The following is a 19,774-nucleotide window of genomic DNA, read 5'->3' as shown; positions in this document are numbered from 1 at the left end:
AGGACAATTTGGTAAGGTGTAGCACTGGGGAAATGCTTCCATTGGTGGCAGTCTAGATGGACAGATGTTTGGCAGAAAAATTGTTTGGCTGAGCAATTCAGAGAGCCATGTGAGAGGAATACTGGTGTACAGGGACAAAACTCTGGTAAGGCAGCTAATGAAGAGAGTTCTGTCCAGAAGAGCAAGAATTACATAGAGTCCACTGCCAAGATGTGGTGGAGCTCCAGACAGGAACTTGAACCCAAAGAATAAAAGGAAGTCTGAAGTCAGAGTCGTAACATTGATGTGATTTGGAGTATCAGTGCCCTGCAGCCTCGCCCTCCAGAGCCTGACGTTAGGGTCACTGGTGGAACTTGTGAACCTGGGTGAGTTGTCCCAGGAATCAGAGTGGAGGATGCACATCAGGTGATGACACCATCCTGTATACATGCAATAGATTTCTTTACAATTAAAAGCAGAATTTTGTCTCTGATAATTTTTGTTGTTGTTTTGGTCCATTCTGGTAGTCATTCTAGCCTACTGAAATCTTTTAAAAATCTCTATTCTTTCCCCAATTAACTATCCCCCTTCAGCTGTGAATTATTTGTAATGTCCACATATACATCTGATGAAAACATAACCAAGGATGAACCTATAAAGTCCTGCTGTGCAGGGACCTCCCTCCATTCCTGTTGCTCCTCTGTGATGTTAGTGCCCTTGAGGATGGTCATTCAGTCAACTGAGTCCACCAAACCAATTTGTCACTTGCCTCAGTTTTCCATCTGACTCAACTATACTTTGAGTGACTGCTGGACCTTTACTGACATCAGGGTCTTAGTATCTATAACCTGTCTCTGACAATCTGATGTAAAGGTCCTAAAAAGGAGGCCATGCTATGGGAAGGGAAGTACTGGTGTACAGGGACTGATGTCAGCTGGTTTAAATCCTGAATCCCACTTCCTGTAAAACACCAGTGGGTGTTAGGGTGTGGGCTCATAAGGAGGAACTAGAACCACTAGTTCAGATGTTGAGTCCAAATCTTTGTTTTAAGGGTTCACCTCTACTAAAGATAAATCCTCATTTGTGGGTTATGTGTGCACTTCTGGGTGAGAATGGCTATTTCTCAGAAGATGTAGGGATGTTCACTTAAGTTGTGAAATGTGCCACTACTGAATATAGTCAGAGTGTGAAGAGAAAGAAAGGAAGCGAGGTGTTATGGGGACCATTTTGTTAACGGAAGAAGGGATAAAGCAGCAGTTCCCCTGTTCACATAGTCCCTCCAAATAAGGCTGCCAAGAGAAAGTGAGGTGGTTTCAGGGTGGAACATGAGGGAGTATGATGTAGTGGAAAGAGTGTGTGGGCCTCGGGCTGAGTAAGTCTTCACTGTGCCACTGAAGAACTGTGTGATGTTGGGTGTGGGGGGAAGCTGAGAGTCGTTGGGTTTAAAATCGCAACTGTGATGAGTTTCTGTCGGGGAGGTCCACAGTGCTGTGGAGTGGATTAAAGAAGATCCCAAAGAGGACTTCCATGAAGCTGATGAAGAGAGGACGTAATAATAGCTTGCCAACTTCTCCCTGTTTCCCCTCTCTTGGTATATATAATACTGGCCAAGGACTGCATAACTATGAGCGTGACAGAATGTAGATTGACACTTAGTGTGGAAGATTTTTTTTTTCTGTTGCTCTATGGCTAGATTTAATACAACAGTAATTTAAAACAAACAAACAAAACCTTTGTGTAGGAAAAATTTTGTCCATTTTAGCAGAATAGGCTGAAAAGTTGTCGTCCTTGACTGGAAGTGAGAGAAGCAGTAGCTTAAAACACAAAGTAACCCTCATTTTGCCTGTTATACTGCTATCAAATAAGTGGGGGCGGGGGACACATTCTTTCACCATGACTCATGCGCCATGGTGATGTTCATTGCAAAAAAGAAAATTTGGTAAGGGAGAAATTTCAACAGCATTCAAGTTTTGAAAATGAAATAACCTGTAAAAGCTACTCATGATGTGTGGAAGTCATTACATGGAGACTCCCCTGCCAAAATGTCAGGAGCACTTTTTTATCCATGGCCCATGAACTGGCAGAACAAAAAATTTGTAACAGTTGCCATAATATTTACTCTATTTTCTCATATTTGGACTACTAGTCAATCAGATTTTTTTTTCTATTCTGTGTTTACAATGACCATGAATAAAATGTAACTAATGAGGCTTTGTGTTTTATATATGGTAAATATAACAACAAGAAACTATTTTTTTGAGGGGAAAAAAGTGAAAACCTTCAGAAACAATTATCTCAGAGCAAGCAGAACAAAAAATGTGAGTGCAGGGAAAAATCACTTGTTATTTGGGAATTCTTCTCAAGTTTTTTGGGTAGATTTTAATTTTTAGGGTATTTTTAGGTTCATAGCAAACTTGAGCAGAAGATAAGGATTTTCCATATGTTCCCTATCCCCACAAATGCATAGCCTACCCCACTATCAACATCCCCAGTCAGACTAGTACATTTGTTATAATTGGTGAACTTCCAGCGGCACATCACAATCACCCAAAGTCCATAGTTTACATTAGGGTTCACTCTTGGTGTTGTACGTTCTATGCATTATACATGCAGACATGTATAATGGAAGGTATCTCATACAGAGAATTTTCACTGCCCTAAAAATCCTTTGTGTTCTGCCTAGTCATCCTTTCCTTATCCCTAACCTTTTCTCACTAATCTTTTTTCTGTCTCTATATTTTGCATTTTCCAGAATGTTACATAGTTGGAATCATACAATATGTAGCCTTTTTAGATTGCCCTCAGTTTAGTTTCCTCTGGGTATTTTCATTATTCTTTTTATTATTCTTGTTATTATTGTTTTGTTTTGTTTTTTAGTGCTGAATAATATTCCATTGTCTGGATGGACCATAGTTTGTCCATTTACATGCTGAAGGGCATCTTGGTTGCTTCCAAGTTTTGGTAATCATGAATAAAGCTGCTGAAAATATCCATATACAAGATTTTGTCTAAACATAGGCTTCCAGTTCTTTTGGTAAATACCAAGTAGTGTGCTAAAAATTGCTTACTTTTTGTTGGAAATACAGAAATTGATTTTTATATTCTTTATGTGTGGGGTGGGAGTAGGGGTATGGGGGGAGGGGAATAGAGCTCAAATCAGCACATGCCTGAGTGCAGACCTGTCTTGTAGTTTCTCTGCTTATTACTGATTTCCAAATTCATTCTGGAAGTGATCCACTTTACCAGTGCTCCAAGTGTAACACAGGACTGTTCTCACAGGGCTGAGTGGATGAGTTTGTTCATCCTACCACCTCTCTGTCATTTGTTTGTACATTCATTCTTTACTAAGCTTCCTGTGATCAAATGAAATTAGGCCCATCACAGTGAACATGGAAATGTGCCCTTCTGCTTTCGTGTTGTGGGGCAGATGGTATGAAACATTTTTTAAGAAAATAAAATTACCTCAACTTTCTCCAGGACAGTAGTTATAGTTTGTGTATTTTTTCCCACAAGTAGTATATAGTAAATGGTGCCTGGGGGCTGGGCAGAGGGGGAACTGAAGTAAGGAAACTATTTGGCAAATCCCTTGCTTTTGAAATAGCTTATTAGCTTTTTTTTTTTTTTAAGATTTGTTTTTGTTTATTTATGCATACAAGAGCTGGGGTGTAGGCCAGAGGTACAAGGGGTGAGGAGATTCACTAGAGAAAGAATGGGGAGCAGAATAGGCAGATTGACTGAAATACACTGCTGTGGGGAGCAGCGGGCAAGACAGGAGAGGTCTGCTGTGCCATGTGGGTATTTCCCTGGCTGGGAATCGAACTTGTGCTGCAGAGGCTGCCAATAGCTTGATAGTGCTGAGACTTTAACCCCTGCAGCACCAGGGAGCCTCTTTATCAGCTTTTTGAATAGTAAATAGGAGAAGCTTTCAGAATAAACACTCCTGAAACAAAATAAATCCAATAAGAACTCTTCTTCATCTAAATTAAGGCTGTGGAACCAAGGTCAGGAACTTCTGAGGGAATCTAAGTGAGGGTAGAGCTGAAAAATAATCTCAGAGCTAACTCTTAAGAGGAAAAAAGATGAAGATTATGCCAGAGTTCAGTGTCTGGGTTTCTGTCTGAGCGATGAATGGAACTGAGATTATTTTATAGCAGGGAGGAAAAGGTGATTTGCTAAAGTCAGACTGGGAAGCAATAAGAATGGGCAGACTTGACAAGCTTCTTGGGAACAGCAGGACACCTGGGATTGGATTAGCCTGGGAGATACAGTCCAGCATTGCTGCCCACAGTCTTTTGATAGAGTTTAGCAAAAGGCCTCTGCACTCTAAGTGGCCCTCAGGTCCCCTTGCCGCTCAGTAGGCACTGCTCTCTGAGTGCAACATCACTGCGGAATTTACCTTCCCATCCATTGTTGCCTGGGAAAATGCTTCAGAGCATCATGAAGATCTTCAGTGATCCTCAGGTTTGACTGTAACAGGAAGTCAGAGCATGAACTAGGTCAAAGACAAGGGAAGGCTCACAGAGCTCAGACTCCAGAAAGGATCAAGAGTGCCAGGATGAAGATGCTGAGGAAAGTGAGTCCAGGACTCAGGGTAATGTGAGAAATGGTGACAGTGTAAACAAAGGAATATATATGCATGTAAAGCAATGTGTGTCAGATACACATATTTATACATATATGGAGGGAGTGGAGGGAGAGAGAAATAACCCCTGTACCCGTCCTGCAACTTAAGAACTAAACTAGCACCAGAACTTTGGAAACCCCATGTGTATTCTTCAGCTATCTCCCAGTCCCTCAAAGGAACCACTGTTCTGAATTTTGTGTTATCATTTCCTGCCTTTTCTGAATAAATATGTTTCCCTAAGTGATCTATTATTAAGTTTCATTTGCCTCAAGACTATATTTAAATGGCATTCTTGTACCATTTGCTTTTTCCAATCAACATTTGCTTTTTAAGATTCATCCCTATTGATGTATAAAGCAGTATGAATGAAATTAATTTTTCTTCACTGCTATCTTCTTGCATTGTATGAATACACCACAGTTTATCCAGTGTTGTCTCAAAGTACATTTGGGTCATTTCCAGCTTTATGTTATTTGGAACAGTACTGCTATGAACATGCTGATGATAGAAAGATAGATATGATAGAGAGATAGTTATGGTAGAGAGAACTGGGGTTAGGGGAGTAGAGCAAAAGGTATAGGTTTTTAATGCCCACTGTGGGAAGAAGGAAAGGTTATCTTGCGTGGACTGAGGTCACATTGTCATTAGGGAGCAGATTTCTCAGTAGGAATGAAATAACCAGTTGTTTTCCATTTTCACTCAGTTTTCTGTGATCAGCAGTATTCTTTAGTGCTCCATCTGGGGAGCAGATAGATGTTGCCAGGCATTTAAGTGTGCTGTTTCCACATCAAACTGATGGTGGCATGGATTCTAATAAAGCTTTCAAAACAGATAGCCACGCAGAGGCACACAAATATTTTGGAGATTACTTTCCTCCAGACACAGGAGATTTTTCTGACAGCCATGCTTTGTGTCTTACAAATTCAGTAAACTTACATGGGGTTTGACATTGCCATCTCTTTTAATTCATAGGGTTATTTGATGAGAACTCATCCAATCTCTGTTCATTCATTTGATCTAAGAAAAATGGGTCTGTGGCATTTTGAATAGCAAATGAACTATGAAATAGGACACAACCCTTGGTAAGAGCAGTTGGCTTCACTTGTAAGTTCTTACCAATCTGATACATACGCCGATAGGATTTGTTTCCTTTTCAAAGTATTTCCATTCTTCCAAATCTAGATTTTAGTCCGTATAACTTCTGTTGTTGGCATTCCTGTGAAACTGAAAGTAGCACATTAAACCATTGAAGGCACATGTTGTCTGGAGTCTCGGAAGTGCAGCTTTCTTTGACTTGTTATGTTGGGGTTGCCCATCATTAATAGCACTCATCGGCTTTATTTGATTCCAGACCAGAGAACTCAGTGATGGTGACATTTTCAAAATATTTCAATTGTAGCTTGTTGGCATTGTCTGTTTGAAACTGATAGTGATAATACACAGTTCAGAAGTCAACATAGTATATAGGAAATAACACTGCTTCACCAAAAAAATTTTTAAAAACCTGTGTTCTACAATTGAGGTTTCATTACAGTCCATCTATGCAGCAGAATATTATGTATTAGCTACAATGATGATTATGAATTTGTTAAATTGGAGATGTTTAGGTTGTTAAGTAGAAAAATGAGGGCTACCAAATTGTGGAATGTACTCTTAATTTTTGAAGCAAAATGCAGATGTGGGAAGGCCTACAGAAGTGTCACAAAAAATGCTATCATTATTGTATTTGGGTTAGGAGATTATAGGGATTTTCTTTTCAATGTTTGTTAATGTGGCTATATTGCCTTTATAATAAAATTAATTAAAAGGTAGACTTAGGAAAGATCAATCTGGATGCAAATTGCCACTCTACTGTTATCCAGCTGTTTGATTTTAGGTAAGCTAACTTCTTCAGGAGCTAAAGGTATAACTACTCACCCTCCCCATGGAGTTGTTAGTCAAGTGAGATAATATTCTTAACATTTCCCTTTGCAATTAGCAGTCTGGTGATCTGGTGTTTCCAACTCACCCTCCCATCTTCCCTTCTCTGGTGAAGCAAGTTTCCCCTCAACATGCAGCCATCAGCCATGAGTGGTGCACTTTTATAGTCTGGTTTCTATTTTCTGATTGGCCCTCACTCTGAGCTCAGCACACACTTTTAACCTCCTGGAACTTATGTTTTAGTGGTGACAACTGACAGTTATTTTAGAGAAGTAATTGATGAGTAAGAATGCTTGGCCGTAAGTGACGAGAGGGGAAATCTGAAGTACTGGACTTCCTAAAAGTCCTAAATTTCAGTTCTTCAAATATTATGTATTTAATTGACAGAAATATGTTTGTTAATTTGAGGACATCCTTGTTAATCCTCCTTGGCTAGTAAAGTGGAAACATGTTATAGGCTTGCTAAACAGGCTGGTAATTTTCTTGACTGCCAAATTCTTGTAAGAGACAGGTACAAATAATACGTAAGGAAAAGAATTCAACCAGGATCCTCAGGGGCTGTGTTTGTGCCCTCAGTTGTTAAACCAAGCTTTTAAAAACTATGATATAATAGGAGATGATCATGTTCAGCAGTTGGTGTATACAAGCCAGAGATACTCTTTGGTGTCCTAGTTTCTAGCTTATTTCAGGGCAAATATACTCAGAGTGATGAGAGGAAAATGAATTTTTCAATATTCACAGCCAACTGTGAATTGGCCAGACACTGGAAAATGTAATGTTGCCCTGTAAGGTTTAGGAAACAACCTTAGCAAAGGTTAAGAAAAAGATGTTTATATTCATATGGGCCCGAGGCACTCCATCTTCTTGGATCAAGACTCAGAGCACCTGAGCTATCCCCTAGACTCTTAGACTTACAACCTGTTCGGGAATATATTCTTTGTCTCCTCAAAACCAAAATCCCCATCTCTAAATTCTCAGTACATGCCCCGTCCAAAACAATAGACTCTCCTTCTATCTTTGGCTTGCCTTGTGTAAGTCACAGGACTTCAAATTTGTCATAGAATGAGAGGCTTAATCTTAAGGGTCCTTCTAGATTAAGGGTTCTAGCTTAAGTAACTCCTTTATGTATTTCTCTTTTTTTAACATGTCAGTGTCTTGACGGTATAAGCAATGAAGTCATTGCAAATCAACTAAAATTTTTATTCCTTAAAATTCAGGCGTCTGAATCAGGCCCCTTGTCTTCTGAGGATGACGTGAGAGGATCAGGGTCTTTCTTCTCTGGCCCAGTTTTTATGGTCCAACCAACACAAAAAAAATGGCATGAACAAACTGAGTGCAGTGCAGGAATCCTTGCTGCTGAACAGGCTGTATAGCTCTTCAAGAAATGGGAGAGAACAAGATCAAGACATAAAAGGCATAAAGATTGGATCAGAAGAGGTAAAGTTGTCTCCATCCACAGGCAACATGACAGTTCATATAGATAAATCCTAAGGAATATATAAAAGCACTGCTAGAAAGAACTAATGAGTGAGTAAATTTAGTAAAGTCACAGGTTACAAGGTCAGCATACAAAAATCATTTGTGTTTCTTTATATCATCAGTCAATAGGAAGAAAATGAGGGAAAAGAAACAATTATATATGCAATAGTAACAGAAAAGCATAAAATACATAGGAATAAATTTAATAAAAACCATTCAATTGGTGCTGTCTTTTAGGGACCTTGAAGGTAATGGGTGCTCCCAGACTTCTTCCAAGTGAGGGGACTTTGTTTTTGTAACCCTTATCACTTCTCAAGGGGAAAAAACTGTATCAGTTGTATAATTATTGTTTAGTATCATCACAACATGGATTGTAAAGTCAATTTATATTCTACAGGCAAGCAGCACTCCAAGGGTACTTCATGATTGTCTGATACCTAGGGCATTTGCTTCACACTTCGTGGGGAGCATAAAGTCCTGAGTATGCACGGGGCCAGATGAACCTCAGGCATTAGATGTTCTCTCAGAAAGTTATGATTTTTCTTTATTCTCTGTTCCTACTTCACTAGCATGTGATGAGACATTTAATCCATCAGACAGCAGAAGGATCTTTGTAATGAATTTTTACATGCCCTGGTCATTTTAATGTAATCAGCTTTCTTTTAAAAGGCTTCATTAATTCTATTGTTAGGATTGTAAAACTGCCTAAGAGAGACAGAAGGACTTTTCCCGTTTTCAGAATTCAATACAGTTTCTTAATTGCACTGCTTTAGGTGAACAGTAATTAAATGGATTGGGAGGATGTACAATATTTATTTATAGTAACATAGGCATGTCACATATTTATAGTCATTTCTGAAAAGTCTAGTTGATAATATCCTTTTGGAAATTAAAGTTATCACTGTTAAAAGTAGCTCCAATTGTGGCAGGTCCTGTAATCTAGCCATGAAGATTATTACTTGTATTAATATACTATATATACGTAGTGAATTTTTTGTAAGGAAGCTATACTTGCAACATTATAAACATGCTTTTAGCATTTTTTTAACCTTTTTTTAGTTTAATGTTTTTATCAATGTCAGTAGTCTTTGGAGTGTTATAATGTACATTAATTTTGACAAAATGACTGGAGATTAACTATTCCCTGCTTCTTAAATTCAGTAATAAATACAACTTTAACACCTTGATTTTATGTGCTTTGACATGGCACATTTGCCAAGAAAACAGAGAAATTTTCCATCAAATATTGAGGATCTTAATATTGACTAAACCACTGATTGGGGGCCTTTTTGAGGACCAGCTGAAAGCCAAGAATCCTGTATCCAGAAAAATGCATATTAACAAACACAGATAGAGTAAACTACTTCTGGAGATCTCTGGACCCCTGAAAGTCTTGCCATGGATCTAAAGATATGAGTTCTTAATCTAAATGCAAATTGTACAAACAGCCTCTTCTGTTTTACATACCACCCCCTTGCTCAGTCTCTCCCATGCCTATATCTACATGTTTACAAATCAATTTTTACTTGCACCCTTTCTCCATAGGACATTTTTATTCACTATCTTCATTACCAATTCAGTATAAATGCGACAGAAACAAGAGAGCCTGTTTCCACCACTGACTTCCAGCTCATTTCATTATTTCCCTAGTCATTAACTTCTCCCTCTGCCTTGTCTCCCCCAAAGCTAAGAGAAAGCATGCTCTCTTATTCCATACGAAAAAGACAGTGGATAACTTTAGGTCACGTGTTCTTTCCAAAGAGCTGTCACTTTCATCTCTTCAGCAGTTTTCTTTTAAACTGTCCCAAGCTCCTCTCCCTTGCACTTCCTCCTGCCAGCACCATCCTGTCACTCATTTGGGACTGAGACTTTGTGTGCGATCTGCCCACTACCTTCTAGGCCACCCTTGTTATCTGTGGCATTGCTCGCAGCACATTTGGATATTCTCCTTCATTCCGGGGACCTACCCTCCTCCTATGTTCTCCAGAGATCGTTTCTTGCCTCAGGTTCCTTGCATGTTCCTTTCAAGTCATTCCTCTCTCCCAGTTCCTGCACCACTAACACGGCCCCTCTAAAGGGGTGTCCAGGACAGGCTGTCAGTCTGCTGGCAGGCAGCTGTTGAGCAGCTCACAATTTCTATTCATAAAGACATTGAACTCAGTATAAAGATGGGCCCCAGAACTAGCAACCTTCTTTCTCTGGAAGTCTCTACTTCTGTTCATTTAGCAACTTTTCCGCATCACCTACTTGGTTCAATTGCGTCAGTAGTGCAATAAAGATTCTTTGGAAACACCTTTTTTTTATAATGTGGGAGCAAGGGACTAGGAGGATACAAAGAAATAAACCTGACATCCTGCACTGTCATCCGGTGCTGGCCACTGCGCCTTGGTGCTCACCAGGGAGTCCAGAACCAGTGATCTGCTCATCTCTGAGTCCTAGCGTCAAGCAGGCTCTGAAGTAGACACTGATGATGACATGCCATGTCTACTTCAGTATCTCACAGACTCCTGTAAGCAAGAAGTGAACTTTGAGATGATATCTTTCAACTAACTCATTTGATAACTTAGTAAACTAAGATTCAGGGAGGTTAAATGACTGTCCAAGGTGAGGCAGTAATAAAGTCAGCTTTTGAAACTATTTTCTGACTCCTAGCCTCTCTCTTTGCTACATACAAGTGCTCAATATCTGGTTCTTCTTTTTCCCTTCTCTTTCAGCTCTATGCTTATTAATGCCTTTTTTGATGCTTAATAGATATTCTGAGTTCTTAGTGCTGCCTGAAGTTGTCTGCAGCACCTTAATAAGCATAAGTACTTAATAATTATCTTATATTTTGAACAGCACTTGGTGCTTTTCAGCTTCTTTCACATATTTTCTCATTAGATGTTACCACAAAGAGTGAGATAGGTTCAGCACATACTATTCTCACAAAAATGTAGTTACTTACATGAATCCTCATGGCTAGTAAGTGACATAGTTGAGGACAAAATCTGGTTCCCCTCTTTCAGTGGATGATAGTGAGTTAAAACTGTTTTGGAAGTCTGGCTGCAGGCTCTGGAATCTTGCCTTCCTTTATGTAAATACAAAAAAGTAGGATTTCCTATTTTCTAACAGTTTTCAGTTTAGGAGCTCATTTCCTAAAGTATGTTTTGAAGCATACTGGTCCCACGAGATACTCTGTGAAAAATGGATCGTGTGACCAGATAAGCTGGGAAAAGCTGCTTGCTCTGGCCCTCCTCTTGGGGATTTCTAATGCACGTTCACATTTAAAGGCACTGAGAAGTCCCTCTGCAAAGAAGACTGTTGAATCATCTTTTTTTAAATTGTGGTAAAATACACATGCTATAAAATTTACCATCTTAACCATTTTACATGTAGAGTTTAGTAGTATTCAGCATATTTGCCCTGTTGCTCAGCTAATCTCCGAAACTCTTCATTTTGCAAAACTGAAACTCTGTTTCTTAAACAACTGTCCCTTTCTCCCCTTTACCAACCCCTTGCAACCACCATCTACTTTCTGCCTCTATGAATATGAATAGGTACTGCATATTAGTGGAATCATACACATTCGATTTTTTGTGATTGGCTTATTTCACTTAGCATAATGGTCTCAAGTTCTATCCCTGTGATAGCATATGTCAGAATTTCCTTCCTTTTCAAGGCTGAATAGCATTCCTTTGCATAGATAGACCAAAGTTTATTTTTCAGTCGAATTGACCTTGAGTTGATTCTGCCTTCTGGCTATTTTGAATAGTGTTGCTGTGAACATGGATGTACAAACATCTCTTTAAGGTCCTGTTTTCAATTCTTTGGGGTATATACCCAGACAAGAAACTGCTATATCTTATGGTATTTCTATTTTTAATACTGAGAAATTACCATTGTGTAACATATTTTCCTTCCCAATTTTCACAAAGTATTTGATCACAGATATCTTTTTCCATATTACACCTTTGAGTAGTCCACAAAACATTGGTCTCTCAGAAAACACTGGGAAGCCCTGAGCTCAGTAAGGATTTCTGTTCAGCAAGGACTGCAAACCCCGGGATGCTGGTGGATAGGTTGGCCGCAAAGCTCCCAATCCTAAGATACAGTCAACAAGATGACCTTAGGAACTGTAGATGCATTGGAAGTGCACAGAGTACACAGAAACTATAACAAGAATTCCTCTGCTTGATACCGAGGCTGTTAACTTGGCTTGGGTGAAGAGGCCTTTGTGGTGCTGATTCATTTAGTCACCACTAGTTAGATTGGCGTCTTCATTCCATAAGAGAATAAAGAACAAACCCTCCTGCCTTCATGCAATAAGGGGGCTGGAGAGAGCTTAATGGTGAGAAGTATTAGAATTCAGAAACCACTGCTTCTCACATCTCCCCAAAAAGGAAAGACTGCCACCTGGTCATCATCTAAATGGGCTTCTCTACAGGGCTTGTTGTGTTGACTCAATCTAATTGGCCTTTAATGTGGTTCCTAAATAATTGAGGGGTAATTGTAAACACTATAATTGTGTGGGTAGGTAAAAATTCCAACAGAGTTGATTTGTCTTCCACAGATGGAAAGGGTATATGATTCAAGGCCAATGAACTGAGGAAAGAAACCACCCCCCCCAAAACTGCTGTGTACCTTAGATGTCATCATTGTGGTCAACTTAGGATGTCCCACTGGTGACCTGGAAGGAGGCATCACATGATTGAACACCTGAGTGTCAGTGTCATTTCTCTAGACTGGTTTAAAAATTGGTGTAGGTCTGAGTGGTTTTACGGGTGCCTAAAAGAGAACAAATGCTTACTACAACTGCTGCAGCTTTATCAAGCTATTTTGATGTTGATAAGGATGAGGACATGGAGAGAACGTAAAACCACGGAGTGCCTATGTGGTCTCAAAGAGGCTTTGAACCAGCCTGCAATAAGGCCACAGAACACCAGCCTCTTTACTTCCTTGACCAAGAGCAGATAATGATACCTCACACTGTGGGATGGGAATTTCATAAGCTCTCTGAGATCCTTAGATGAAAGCAGCCACTAATGCACAAACTATTATTATTACATGAGACTTTACTGTTCTGTAAATAAATGCTATAGCTTATTCTCTCTGTCTTACTTTGAATGAGTTCAGCTTTGCCCTCATTGGCCACCTCCCACCCAAGCCATTTCCCCATGATCGGTCTGTGTAAAGGCGCTGAGGTCAAGTGGAAAGAGCACTGATAAGAACTTGGGAAACTGCATAATCTTGGGCATGCCACTTCCCCTCACATGCCCCCTGATGGCATGCCTCAGTTTTCTCATCTCTACAGATCCTTTTGTGAGGTTCCTTCCAACTCTATAGATTTATGATTTTATCGAAGATTAAGTAAAAAATATTTCCGCTTCAAAGCACAAATGTTTAGTGAGTCCCTGGTGTAAGGTAGGTGCCAGTCTAAGAACTTGGGATAAATTGGCAAGCAAGGTAACTTATTCTCTGGGCGGGGGGTGGGGGTGGGGGAGATAATAAGCAGTAAATACACATATGTAGATCATGTAGCTGTTAGACAGTGACATATCCTGTGCAAAAACAAAAAGCATAGTGAAAGGAATTAGAAATGTAGGCAGGAGTATGATTTTAAAATGCAGCAAGATGGGCCTCTCTGGTGGTGCAGCAGTTGAGCGCTGGGTTGCGAAGCTGCCCGAAGCTTCCGCGGCGCCGGTTCGATCCCCGGCTGCTCGCCGGCTGCCAGAGGAGGGTACCGCATGGCGCGCAGACCTCCACTGCCGCCCGCTGCTCCCCTCAGCAGTGTACTTCAGTCCTTCTGCCTGCTCTGCTCCTCTGGCTCTGGTGAATTTTCTCACACTCCCGCGCTTCTGACTGTACCCAGTGCTTGTATGAATAAATAAATAAATCCTTAAAAAAAATAAAATAAAATCTCCAAAGGAGAGGTATGCAACCTCTTATTAATGATGGACTTGATTTTCTTAACAACTCTTACAATAAAAAAGCTCCTCTTGCTGCATTTTTTTTTAAAGATTTATTTATGTATTTATACAAGACTGGGTATGGTCAGAAGCGCGGGAGGGTGAGAGAACCATCAGAGTCAGAGCGGAGAGCAGAGCAGGCAGACTTGACGAAGTACACTGCTGAGGGGAGCAGCGGGCAGCAGGAGAGGTCTGCGAGCCATGTGGGACCCTCACTAGGCGGCCGGGGATCAAACTGGAGCTGCAGAGGCTGCGGGCAGCTTCGCAATCCAGCGCTGAACTGCTGTGCCACTGGGGAGGCCCTCCTTTGGGGATTTTTAGGGGAAAAAAAGTCCATCATTTTAGACCCAGGGATATTCTTGTTTGGATAGTGGGATTAACCAACTAATACTTTCAAAGTCTTTCTTTTTTCATGATTTAGTGGTCTGTACAGCTCCACAAGCTCCAGATTGCATGTATATACATGTATCTATATGTGTGTGTCTGTGTGTGCACACACACATGTATTCTTCTGCCACTTTAGGAGGAATACAAGCCAGAGGTAATGACCCAACTTCTGACATCTGTCCCAGCTAATTTATAGAGGCCAACTGGTGGGTAGTGACAGCATAGCCCTCCCATCCTGCCATTTTACAAGGCAACAACTAAGACACAGAAATGCTAATGACTCACCAGAATCGGAATGAATCTGGGATGGGTAATGGACCTGAATTCCAGGCTCTGGGACCACCAGTCACCAGCCTCCCAGTATCTCCCTACATTCTTTTACAAGAAAGCTGGCCATTCAGTTTTTATTTCCCCTCCTCTCTTGCTTACACACTACTGCCTCCCAAGTTTACAAAATTAAATAATAAAACTGACGTAGTACTCATTCTAAACCACTCAATCCAATTTCAGAATGTTAATGACAGTCAAACAGATACAAAGCTGTGACAATAATTTCAAAGAAGCTAATTCTTTGCTTATATTTCTCCGCACGAGTGGACTATAGAATCTATAGCAGTGCTTTAAGTCCTTTATGCTCCACCAGGCCCACCTCACATCCAACAGCCCTTATAAGCCTATGGACCTTTCCTAGCTTGCTCTTTCACCAGTCCACCTCATACGGCATCATACAATATCCCAAATAGACCAGAATCAAGACTTTCCTAGATGTGTGGGCAAGGGGAGGACCAGAAGACAGAGCCAGCAGCCCCTTTGGCAGATAGGGAGGTGAGAGGCTGGGAGCATGTATTCTTAGTTTCTTCTCCCTCTCACCACTGTTCACTGCTCTTTTGTGCTGGTGGTCTTCTTTTTCTGCTACGTTACATCATATAGTTTAATCCTCACAGACCTCACAGATTCCTAGGTGGTAGGTTATTGATATTGATAGCTTCATTTTACTAATGCGAAGACTGAAGTCAGAGAAGTTGAGGAAATTGCTTGATATACGATTTGGAGAATATTGGGACTTGAGCACAGGTCTGTCTGCTAATAAAAACCACATTCCTATATGATGCTGTCTCAAAGTAATAGAAACACCGAAGTGTCTGTGTTATTTCAGTTGCCATATTGGTGGAAGCACAATTATAAAACTACTTGGTGTTTGTTTGGGCAGTTAAATCTGTTTTCAGCAAAGAACTTGAAAGCATAGTAGCTTGTGAAATAGAATCTTTGTCTTGTTTGGAAACACAGAGAACAGTCCTCTCGGCCCAAAGAGATCCCAGGAAGTTGTGGGTCACTCTTCCAACACATCAGAGGCAATAGCTTTCTGGCTCTCAAGATGTTTTTTTTTTATAAGGTTTTATGACCAACTGAGTGTTTATCTTAGGCCTGGCATTCGGAGGAAATGCCTGCATTGCATAAAAGTGGGAGCTGGGAGGAGCTTACAAAAAGACAGGAAATTTTAAGCAGTTCCTTTGTGGTAAGTATAATAGAAAGACACTCTCTGACAAATGCATTGGTTCATTGTGGGAATTGGTGAACTTTATGCCGATAAGAACCTTTGAGAATGTGTTTTGTAGCTACCTAACACTTTCAGTCAACACCTTGATTGAAAGCTAGTGTTCACTTGGGCAGGGAAGAAAAAGGGTCCTAAATGAAAGAACTGGCTTGAGACCAGAGGAGCAAAGTAGCTGAACCCGGGCAAAGACAAAGAGAAATGTAGCCTTATGAATATAAGTCAGGAAGGCAAAACAGGCAAGACAACATGCAGGGAAAGACAGGCTAGAGCACAACTACCTATGAGCTGAAGACAAGGCCCAGAGAAGAGCAATTCACCCTAGAGAGAATGACAAAGACACAGAGAGCCTTGACAAGAACTTCATACAGCAGCAGCGTTAACAAGATGCTATCAAGGTTTCCCTCCTAGAGGGCGGCTGTGGCAAAGCTTTCTCCTAAATTTCAATAGAAAGTTGAGCCTAGTGGACAGAGAGCTTTCCCATAGGTTCTCTTTCCACATGCCTGAGATTGTATTTGTTTGGTTGAGAGGCACATTATTTGGAAGCTGAGGCACAAATATTTATCATCATCCAAATTGCCTCATATTTAACCATGAAGACCAGAGCAAAGTGAAACTTAAAACAGCTTCTCTGGCAATGACCCACCCAAAGATGATTTCACCGAGAAGTCATCACCAATTAGATCCTTCACATCCTGCTACAGATGTCTCTCAATTTTCAAAAGTTTGCAATGAGGGCTTTTTTTTTTTTTTTTTAAAAGACCATGCTCTCAGATAAGATTATCAACTGTTGATACCTTTCCTTTGTGGAGATGCCCTGCTTTCCCAGCTGTTTTCCCAGTTAAAATGCTGTCCGGCTTTTAAATGTTCTGAATCTGTAGCTGATGGCTTTTATATGCTTCTGGCTTTCAGCTCCAAGCATAGTGATATGATAAACTGATTAAAAACAGCATTGTAATGCAGATTTTGAGTGTGTTGTTGTAATATAAGTCAGCTGCAAGTGAGTTCTTTCCTGAGGAAATTTAATAAACTAAAAGTGAACTTGTGTGTTTAAATATTTTCTGTGAGAATTTTCGTTCCTCCCTCATGTCTTCCTTTTTAAAATTACCTGTTAATTTGTGCTTCCCACCCAAACATAGATTTTAACACTTTTTTAACAGTTAGCTAAGGCCTGTTATGTTAGCATGACACAAATGTTTGCCAGCCCAGTGTGTATGTATAGTGTGCACTCTTACAGGAAAGGGAAGTGAACCCTTTTTAATTCAAATATTGGATGTTTTAAAAATGAGAGTTTTTACTATTAGATCTTTGTTCTTAGCCTAGCAACATGCAGAAAGATTTCATTACTTAAAAAAAAATATATTGACAGTTTCTCCTCAATGCCTAAACATGTAAAAGGTAGCAATGCTAGCAGTGACCCACAGATTTATGTTGCCTGGTTAAGTTGTTTTGTTTGTTTGTTTTTTTTAATTTAAGCCATCATTGGAAAGTTAGGATGTTTCACATTAAAAGAAAAATATATGGCTTCTCTTAAAAAATAAGATGATCAGCCAACAGTGGGCCAGTGTCACCTTTTGGCAACCATTGCCCTGTGCATGGATCCTGGGCCATTTGGTTTTTTGTTTTGGTTTTTTTCTGTGTATCCCCAAACCCACCCAGGTCTCTTGCTATAAGTGTTAGTTTCCATTCGTAATCACATTTGTACCATTGATTTTTCACAAAATGGACATGATTTTTTTCTGTACCCATTTGAAAACATGTGAGAGATAGAGAGGGAAGTATAATTTTGCTTGCTCCCAATTCACTTAGTTGCTCAAACATATTACCTGTCCTGTGGCATTTGAGCTACACCTGTTGCTCATTCCTTCATACCTCATTTTCACCCTGCTGCAGTCTTATTTCCACTGCTGCTTTTCATTGAAATAGCCATATCCCAAATTAGAGACTCTTCCTCCTTCATAACATGTCCTTTCTTGGGCCTTCCCCTCCTCCACCTCCATTCTAAGGACTGATGAGTTGGTTGGCCAGCACTCCCTCTCAGTACTGTCTTCCAGTGGCTTCTACCACCCCACCCTCTTCTGAATTTCCTTTTGCTTCTAGCTCCTCTCCTCTCTCTCAAGTCTACTTTGCTGGCTAATCCTCTGCTCTTTGCTTCAAATACTACTATACCTTCATAACCAAGTATTACATAAACATACAGATTATTTAAGAAATTCAGACAATAACAGAGGTATGTAAATTAAAAAATAGTCTTATTTTTAGCCATTTTCTTTTCCACTCCCTTTCTCGGAGCTAATCATGGTTAACTTCTGCATGGGTCTCTTTTCCAGCCGTTTTCATGCAGTCTGGTTTCTTTGTTATTGTTTAACATAAATAAGATCATTTAACAGATACTTCTTTTTAACTTGGAAATGACCCTGGTCAGTACAAATAGATCTCATGTGAATGTTAGTATTTTTGCCCATTCAATTAGATCATTCTAACTTATATTATACACTATAATGTTAAGTTATATTGTAACTTCATTCCTAAGCTCTATGGCAAGTATGTCACTGTGATTATTGTAAGGTAAAGTTAATCTGTTTCTCAGTTATTTCCTAACAGCAGTAGTTATTAACTTTGCTTTCCTTATTAAACTCACCCTACTATGCAAATGCAAAAGGGAATTCTGTATAACACTTGTTTTGGTCTGGAGAAGCAATCACCAATATTGGTTGTTTTATGTGGTATGTTTTAAATGAATGTGTTTTGGCATCTTTCCAAGGCAGATAGTATTTTGTGTGCCATTTATTCTTCATGAAAGTGTCATTTATCTTTAAAAATATATATAAATGCATAATGGTTGTATAAACAGAAATGGCTTAATACAACATCTCTTCAGTAGGAAAATAATTGAGGGTTTATGAAGTGAGCCTTGTCAGATACAATTTGAGCTCTTTTGCCAAGGCTTTCTAGTCAGTGTCATGCTGCTGTTATTAGCTCTGATTTAAGAAGAAACCAGTGAAAACATCTAGCATCTGATTGCCACGGGATGCCGTTCAAGCTTGTGTCATGGTCATGTAATGTTCCTGGGTTTGTGGGGTGAAAAAAGTAACACTTGGGTGTTTGGAATTTAACCTTAAGTTGCTTTTATCAGGAGTAGATGAATTTCTAGCTCCTGAGTTGCAATGAGACTGGTAAACACTCAATAACTTTCTAATCACCAGACCCTCTGGAGGAGACACCAAGGGTGAGTGTGTTGGAATAATATTTTAAAATTTTATTTGCATATAAAAAAGTGAGGGAAATATAACTAATGTACCAATAATGAACTGAAATCAGTTTATCATTAAAAGTCTGTATCAAAACATGATCCCTAATTCCACAAATTTGAAAAATGAGTACATAAACACAAATTAGGAAATAAAGAAGCCAGAAAATGGAAACTGCATAAAGACCTCTGCAATGTACCTGCCTGCTAAACTAATTAAAATTCTGCCCAAGGGGTTACTGAAGTGGCTAAAATTCAGTTTAATCTGGGCCAAGGTCTTGGGGAATGTGATTCAAGTGCTGTCTTTAAAGAAAGGTTCAGAGATGAAAGAATATTCAGTTTCAGGGGGATGTCATCAAAACAACAATCTCTAGTTTGAGACTTAAAGTCAGTCCACACTACAAAGGATTTAAACACTAGACTAAGAGTTTGAATGACCTCAACGGGGAAATATATAGACATAAAATGATTATGCCCTTACCAACATTTAATATTTGTATAATGTACTTGAATAGTTTATGCTCTCACTTTAGAATGTTATTTTATCTGTATTAAATCTTGATGAACTGGAGACTTTTTGAAGACTGAATCTCCAGGACTGGTGGTAGTAGCCTGCCTAAATGAAAGAAGAGGAAGGG

General features: G+C 39.7%; 1 protein-coding gene across 3 annotated transcripts in view; it reads left to right on the top strand.

Annotated features, from left to right (window-relative positions):
- The window catches only part of FYN (FYN proto-oncogene, Src family tyrosine kinase), a 199,794-nt gene that overhangs the window by 32,814 nt on the left and 147,206 nt on the right, over positions 1–19,774 (top strand). The gene's annotated exons all lie outside the window — the stretch shown is intronic.

This window comes from Talpa occidentalis, unplaced genomic scaffold, assembly GCF_014898055.3.
Source record: "Talpa occidentalis isolate TD23 unplaced genomic scaffold, MPIMG_talOcc4v2.1 talOcc4.2, whole genome shotgun sequence".
NCBI lineage: Eukaryota > Metazoa > Chordata > Mammalia > Eulipotyphla > Talpidae > Talpa > Talpa occidentalis.
This window is presented reverse-complemented; position numbering and strand designations above follow the sequence as displayed.